Genomic DNA, 8,592 nt, shown 5'->3' with positions numbered 1-8,592 from the left:
ATTATTCCTAGGTATATACTAAGATAATGTTAGAATAGGTAGATGCATGTGTTTTACTATTTAAATAGATCATTTTAGTTAATCATTTTCCATTATATCTTATATCAACCTGTTGTATCTCTAAGATGATAATGGTCATCTATCATGCCAGGGCATCTAAGATATTTGTTTTGGGGGATTTTGTTTTAATTTTGGAGGACCAATGTATGAAATAGATATAAAACATTCATACCTAACCTTTTGAATATTATTAATATTTAAACATAGGGATGCTATTAAAATCCACACAGTGATATAGCTTGTTTTTAGAGATGAGCAGAAACTGAAAGATGATATGACTATTACAAGTTCCAAATAGAAAACTACATAAGCATAAGTAAGAAAACGTCTAAAAAATGTTTAGAAATTTTAAAAGAATATGCCTAAGATTACAAAAGATGCTGATGATTTAATGACTCAGAGGGAATTAATTAAACAAACATTTTATATAATTCATTCTCTTTAAAGATGATCACTTCAGAAGCTTATAGGAGTAAATTGAAACTCAATTATTCCTACCTGTTTATCTTCGTAAAACTTAGGAATGCGAAGAAAAAACATAAAGAATGAAAACTTGAGAACTTACAGGGAACCAAACTCAGAATCCGTTGCCTTTGTATTAATGATCCAGAAAAAGCCAAGTACATTTAATGCTTACAAATGTTTCTTTCAAAGGTGCAACCCATAATAACTTGTGGAAAAGAGTTATTTATACAATCTTAGACTTGAGAAAATATCTGAAACTATTTTACAAAAATAGATAAATACAAAATCAGGAATATAAATTGATAGTCGATCTATCACTATTTTGGCACTGAGTTGTTGATGACTATTGTTGGAAAAACTGAGAAATGTTGAACTAGTGTTGACTGTTCCTGAAAATACTGAATGTTGTTTACGTTAGTTTCAGTCTTTGAATCCTTCCTCCAGTGATAAAAAAGGCTCTTACAAAGTGGTCTTAGGGTGTCAAAGTCAAATTTTGTCATTTCAGTGAGTCTTCAAGTAAAATTTCGTCTCTAGGTATTAGGTCTAGGGTTTGTTTTCACTCCTTTCAAAGTTGTCCAAATGTGAGTCCATGTCACCATTCAGCTGAGTGTACCATCATTCAGAGAGTTTTCATCATCATTTCAGGTTCCCATGGGTCATTTTACACATTGTTCGTGCTTTAGTTGTACTTGGGCAAGACTCATTTCCCTCTCCTAGGGTTTTGAAGGTAATTTCTCTTGTATGATCAAATAATCAACAAAACTTGTATCCTGATGTTCATACACCTTCCCCTATCCTTAATGTACCTTATTAAACAATTCCCATCACTGATATACCTCAAATTCCTCATCTTTCCACAAACCCTAGTTTCTTGCTACAATAAGACAATTTTCTAGGCTAGGCATGTGTTTTGCCCTTTTGGACCCCTTCCCCTCACTCAATCTTTGAAATTCCACTTTCCCCTACTTCCTAAAATCCCTCCCTACTTCACAAAATTTTCTCAAGAATTTAGAAGCCCCTTTTCCCTTTCATTTCATTTCATTTCGACAAATCCCCTGTTCCACACATCGGGATAGGTTTTACTCAAATGATGTTTATGAGCAGGAAAAAATGAATTTGGAAAAAATGAGAGAGGTTTTTGTCCAGAATAGGCCAAGGAAGAAAAACCTCCTTAAATTTTTACACAAGTGTCATGGTTTTATAGAAATGTCAAAAATATAGTTTCCTTAGGAGAATTGATGCATCTCCGTAGTGACCTTGGTAAAATCAAGATTTCTCCTATGTTGGTTGGTGAAATTACTTGTTTGATGAGTCAAATGATAACTTGACACAAAGAGATTTCTAATCAGCTATCATTAGTTCAATTTGGTGTTGAGGAAGACCTTCAAACGTTGACTGCAACAGCACTCTGCCTTTAGGCAGCCTCATTTTGTACATTTTGACCAGTCTTGGGACATTGGACTTTTGATAGGACAAATGAACCCCAAATCCAATAATTTAAGTTGTTCCAAAAGGTAGACTCACGAAGATTTCCAACAAGCTATCCTAAACCTGATTTCGACTTCGGGAAGCCTTCCAAAAGCGGCCTGGAAAAAGCGCTATGCATAGGATCAGTGGTGCTACACATAGGAGAAATTTTGCAAGTTTTGCCTGTTTGTTCATAATTTCGCCCAGTTTAGCTGTTAGTTGACTTTTTCTTCTCTCTTTGGTAAATTAATGATGTAATATGATGTGATTTGATGTACTATGATGTAAATATGATGAAAAATGACTTGACGGGGTAGATACATCAGTTAGAATTGGTTGGAGGATGAATGAATCAGTTTCCATAGTCTTAGAGGCAAGTTGTTCCACTGCCTATTTTTCAGTTCCTAGTTTAGATCCTGTTGAAACAGCTTCTTGACTCATGGATTCAACCCCTGATGGATAGCATAGGTGGTTTGATGCCTATATATTGTACTTTCTTATTCATTTTTCAAGGTTGGACTCTTGTGAATGCTTTGAGCACTATTTACATCATTTTTGTAGTTTGGCAAGGAAATAGACCAGGGTTTGCAGCATTTTGTGGGATTCTTGTGGCAAGGTGATTTAGTATTATTTATCCTTCTGTGATTCAGTTTATCATATGTTTATGTATGCCATTATATCTCTTTTTCCTTGCATAACTAAATGGATCAAGTGTAAAGGTGGAATTCATTGATGTTTCAGTGCTCTGCCTTGGGGTTTATTTAGTTTTACATGTTTTCTACCTTTTGAAGAGGACTCATGACACTTGCATGCCCTCTCCAACTCCTCAAAAATATTTAGACTCACCTTTACACCTAATTTGAATTACTAAAACACTTGCCTACCTCAACCCACAGAAACCTCTGTAAATCTGAGTTCATTCCCCGGACCCAAAACTGCCTTCCTCATCTGATCCAAAAAACCAACCTTAATCTCAATCAAACTCCTCTGAGGGTATACCTAGCCTAAAATTAGTCTTTATATCACTCATCTCTTGCAATATTTGCCATATTTTCCTAAGATGGACAAGGAGAGAGCCCTCTACCGACCTAGTAGGGCTAGCTACCAGGTTAAGCATGGTTTGACGTTACCCTAGACCTGCCTTTCTCAGCCTGAGGTAGATTTAGGCCATAACATATTGGCGACTCCACTAGGGAACATAGTTTTATGTTCCTTAGGGAAATGTAATCAAGTTTAGATCTGATTATTGATGGTGAACAACGATCAGACACATAAAGGCTGAAAACATTCACCTAGCGACTCTAAATCAGTTTTGAGATCAGATCCAAGGACTCCACTGGAGGATGAACCTGACCAGCAGAAACATGAAAGGACAATATGGAAAGATCAGGTATTCAAGTTGGAATTTTGTCCAGGACATTTTTTTCTTTGTTCTAAATTATTTCTTCTCTTTTCCCGAGAATGTCAAGAAATCTTTTGCAAAGTATATTGTATTTGAGAAAATATCCTTAGCCTGTAGTTGACTCTTTCCCTTTGAAGACTGTAAATACCAAAGATTTGCATGCCTTTGATCTTGATCAAGACCTTTCTTCTGAATCTTGTGATGACCATCTTCAAACTGATGAGCCTCAAGAGAACAAGATTGATTCTACATCTTCTGTACATACCCCTATACCTTGTAAAATTCAAGATCGATACAAGCCTCTAATTTACCTCCTATATCCCATGGTTTCCCTAAAAATCATGACCTATATCTACCAATATTTGATGGTGAACGCGATAACATCATTGTTGAGAGACATGTATCGAATTTTGAGTCTTTTATCGACCTTTTTGGAGTTGATGAAGAAGATGTTAGTATTAGGCTTTTTACTCTTTCTTTGCAAGGCAAAGTCAAGAGTTTGTTCAAAACCCTTCCTGATGAGAGTATCTTAGATTTACAGTAGTTTGTCAAAGTTTTCCTCGATAGGTGGGTGGTCAGACAAAACCCTTTCTTGATTATAGAAGAGTATAACTAGCTAAAAAGACTGCCAAGAGAGACAGTACAACAATTTTCTGCCAGATTTAACCATGTCTGTTTTTCGATGCCGGTTAATATAAGACCTCCTCCTGGATCTGCTCTCTTGCACTCCCGGGTGGATTTGATACGGAAATGGAGTTTCAGCTGACAGAAAGGAATCTTGCAACACTTGAAGAGATGTAGAATAGTGCAGTAGATGTAGAGGCTAATCTGTTGATCAGAAGGGAAATGTTGAAGGAAGAAGAGATGAAGAACATAGACTCAGTAGAATCGAAATCTTTAGAGGTAAAGCTCGACATTTTGGTAAGTGCAGTGGAAGAGATTACGCAAAACATCACTAGAAGGAGTGAGTATTATGTTCAAGACTATGGCTCACTAATTGAAGAAGAAAAAATGGCTGCTCCAAAACATTTTCTTTCTTATTCCTGTTGTCATAGATCAGACAATGATAATTTTATAGATCATCTTGGAGAAGAGAGATCTGTTGATATGACATGTATGCTTGATGATGTGTTTTATACTAATGATTTGCCTCAGTTTGATCAGTATGATGATGATTATGTTCTCCAAATAGAAGCTAATATTGCAGACAAATCAGTAGATAGTTTGTGGGAGGAGGAAGTTCACTTTCAACAGCTCGAATACAGTGATCAGCCGTTACATATCAGCTATGGAAATGATGAATAAAGTGCAGCAAATTTTGAAGTAAGAGAAGGATCTTTGACTTTTTGTTTTTCTTTGTTTCAGTTCATCAGAGATAACATTCATGCAATTAGAAATCAACTATCGACAAGCCTTGATCTGGACCATCTTGAGAGTAATGAAAACCTTGTTCAAGACTTTTCATATCTAGAGTTGCAGCTCCCGAATCCCATTGATTGTCAAGTTGCAGATGAAGACTTGGAAGCTGGACCATATAATCAAATGATGAAAGATGATTCTGTACCTTTCTATTTTGAATCATTTCAGTTTTTGAGGGGAAATTTGCATAGTATATCTTCAAATGAGCAACCTATAGGAAATCATGTAATCTCATTGGAACCAATAGAAAATGGCTTGCAATAGTCTTTTCAAGTTTTTCATGATCCAATAGATGATGTTTTGGATGAGGACTGCAGTCAAAGTCCTTCTCCATTAGCCAACTGTGAGCTTGAGACATGTATTAATACAAACTTGATCTGGCAGTCGGTTTCTTTGTCATTTTCAGCAGGAGTCTCATCACAAAGCTCAGATCAAAGTTTGCATTCATGGTACAAGGAGAAGAAAAGTAATCCATTGGATGAGCTAAGTCTTAGTGCACATGAATTTCAAGATCCTTATGCAGTATTTTTGGAGTCAGATAGAGAATCCATATCATTCAACGGATCTGTTCACAAGTTTTCATGGGAGTTTCCTTTCAGTAGATCTCTCTTGTTTTTCATAAGCAAGCACTTGCGGAGAACTCAAATAGTAGCCAGAGTGCTTACTTGGTTGCATTGGTTGTTTCATTTCACTTGATCAGGTGATGAATGGAACAGCTAGAGTAGGTTTTATTGAATAAGCTCCATTTTGAGCATATTTTCTAGTTTGTCAGTTATGTTTTAGTATTACATCAGTTTCATTTCAGTTATGAGTCTTGAGTCTTGACCTTTGATGTTTTTGTTGCCAAGATATTGATTCCATCATGCGCAATGGATGAAGGCACTTGTCTGCTCTCCCAAAGATGTGTGGTTCTTGGCACCTCCAAGGAGCTATCATTCCCATTAGAGCCAACGTTAGTGTTAGTCTTTGAAGCCTTCCTCCAGTGATCAAACAGGCTCTTACAAAGTGGTCTTAGGGTGACAAAGTCAAATTTTGTCATTTCAGTGAGTCTTCGAGTAAAATTTGGTCTCTAGGTATTAAGTCTAGGGTTTGTTTTCACTCCTTTCAAAGTTGTCCAAATGTTGGTCCATGTCACCATTCAGCTGAGTGTACCATCATTCAAAGATTTTTCATCATCATTTCAGGTTCCCATGGGTCATTTTACACCTTGTTCGTGCTTCAGTTGTGCTTGGGCAAGACTCATTTCCCTCTCCTAGGGTTTTGAAGGTAATTTCTCTTGTATGGTTAAATCATCAACAAAACTTGTAGCCTAATGTTCATACACCTTCCCCTATCCTTAATGTACCTTATTAAACACTTCCCATCACTGATATACCTCAAATTCCTCATTTTTTCACAAACCCTAGTTTCTTGCTACAATTTGACAATTTTCTAGGCTAGGCATGTGCTTTTCCCTTTTGGTCCCTACCCCTCACTCAATCTTTGAGATTCCACTTTCCCCTGCTTCATAACATCCCTCCCTACTTCCTAATATTTTATCAAGAATATATAAGCCCATTTTCCCTCTCATTTTACTTCATTTCGACAAATCCCTTATTCGACACATCAGGATAGGTTTTACTCAAATGATGTTTTTGAGCAGGAAAAAATGAATTTGGAAAAATTGAGAGATTTTTTTGTCCATAATAGGCCATGAAATAAAAACCTCCTTCATGTTTTACATAGGTGTCATGGTTTTAGGGAAATGTCAAAAATACAGTTGCCTCAGGAGAATTGATGCATCTCTGAAGTGACCTTGGGAAAATCAAGATTTCTCCTAGCTTGGTTGGCAAAATGGCTTGCTTTATAAGTAAAATGATAACTAGACACAAATAGGTTTCCAATGAGCTATCATGAGTTCAATTTGGAGTTGAGAAAGACCTTCAAAACTTGACTGCAACAGCACTCTGACTTTAGGCAGCCTCATTTTGCACATTTTGACCAGTCTTGGGAGGTTTGACTTTTGAAAGGGCATATGAACTCCAAATCCAAACATTCAAGTTGTTTTCGAAAATAGACTCAATAATATTTCTAACGAGATATTTTTCACAGAATTTGGACACCGGGAAGGCCTCCAAAACTTGATTTGAAAACAGTGCTACGCACAGAATCAGTTGCGCCATGCATAGAAATTTTTAACACATGCTTTTCCAACAGGTGCGTAGTGCCACTGGCGCTACGCTTTTGTTGGAGGCATCTTCTTAAAAAATGGCTTACATATTTGGAATCAGCATGAAAAAATATGCATGCTCAGAAATGGCTGAGATTTTTGGACAAGTTTTAGGTCTCCAAAAGTGCAAAAAACACCCAAAAAGTGCACTCTCTGCCACTTTTTTGCCACACAGGAAGCAGTCTTGGGATATTCCATTTTTAGAGGGGCAAATGAACTTCAAATCAAAAAATTCAAGTTGCTCTAGAAATTATACTTGCCAAGATTTTTAACAAGCTATCCTGCAGCTAATTTGGACTTCGGAAAGCCTTCCAAAAGTGGTCTGGAAAAAGCTCTATGCATAGGATCAATGGTGCTGTGTATAGGAGAACTTTTTCCAATTTTGCCTGTTTGTTTAGAATTTCGCCTAGTTTAGCTGTCAGTTGACTTTTTCTTCTCTCTTTGGTAAATTAATGATGTAATATGATGTGATATGATGTACTATGATGTAAATATGATGAAAAATGACTTGAGGGGGCGGATACATTAGTTAGAATTGGTTGGAGGATGAATGAATCAATTTCCATAGTTTTAGAGGAAAGTTGTTCCACTGCCTATTTTTCAGTTCCTAGTTTAGATCTTGTTGAAATAGCTCCTTGATTCATGGATTTGACCCATGATGGCTAGAATAGGTGGTTTGATGCCTATATCTTGTAATTTCTTAGTCATTTGTCAAAGTTGGACTCTTGTGAATGCTTTGAGCACTATTGTACATCATTTCTACAGTTTGGCAAGGAAATAGACCAGGGTTTGCAGCATTTTGTCGGATTCTTGTGGAAAGGTGATTTAGTATTGTTTTTCCTTCTGTGATTCAGTTTATCATATGCTTATGTATGCCATTATTTCTCTTTTTCTCTGCATAACTAAATGGATCAAGTGTAAAGGTGAACTTCTTTGATGTTTCAGTGCTCTGCCTTGGGGTTTATTTAGTTTTGCATGTTTTCTACCATTTGAAGAGGACTCATGACACTTGCATGCCCTCTCCAACTCCTCAACAGTATTTAGACTCACCATTACACCTAATTTGAAGTACTAAAACACTTTCCTACCTCACCCCCCAAAAACCTCTGCAAATCTGAGTTCATTCCCCGGACCCAAAACTTCCTTGCTCATCTGATCCAACAAACCAACTTTAAACTCAATCAAACTCCTATAAGCATATACCTAGCCTAAAATTAGTCTTTATATAAGTCATATTTTGCATTATTTTCCATATTTTCCTGAGATGGACAAGGAGAGAGCCCTCTCTCGCCCTGGTAGGGCTAGCTACCAAGTTAAGCATGGTTTGATGTTACCCTAGACCTGCCTTTCTCAGCCTAAGGTAGATTTAGGCCATAACAGTTTGATCACCCCTTTAGTCAAGTAAATTAGTTAACTCTTCCCACCATTTCTTATTTGGTATAGATAAATTAGTTACCCTTCTATAAACTTCATCTATCTTTGTATATTTAGTAAAAGTGGGTTTTACTGGAAATATAAAGGAATCTCTGAGTGCATTCAGCACAAACCTTGGTGTTGTTGCACCTCTCAT

The sequence above is a fragment of the Pinus tabuliformis genome, chromosome 2_1, assembly GCF_031772625.1.
Source record: "Pinus tabuliformis cultivar Carrire ecotype Pingquan chromosome 2_1, CPIR1, whole genome shotgun sequence".
In the NCBI taxonomy this organism is placed as follows: Eukaryota; Viridiplantae; Streptophyta; class Pinopsida; order Pinales; family Pinaceae; genus Pinus; species Pinus tabuliformis.
The sequence above is the reverse complement of the archived record's forward strand: the minus strand, read 5'-3'. Positions refer to the sequence as shown.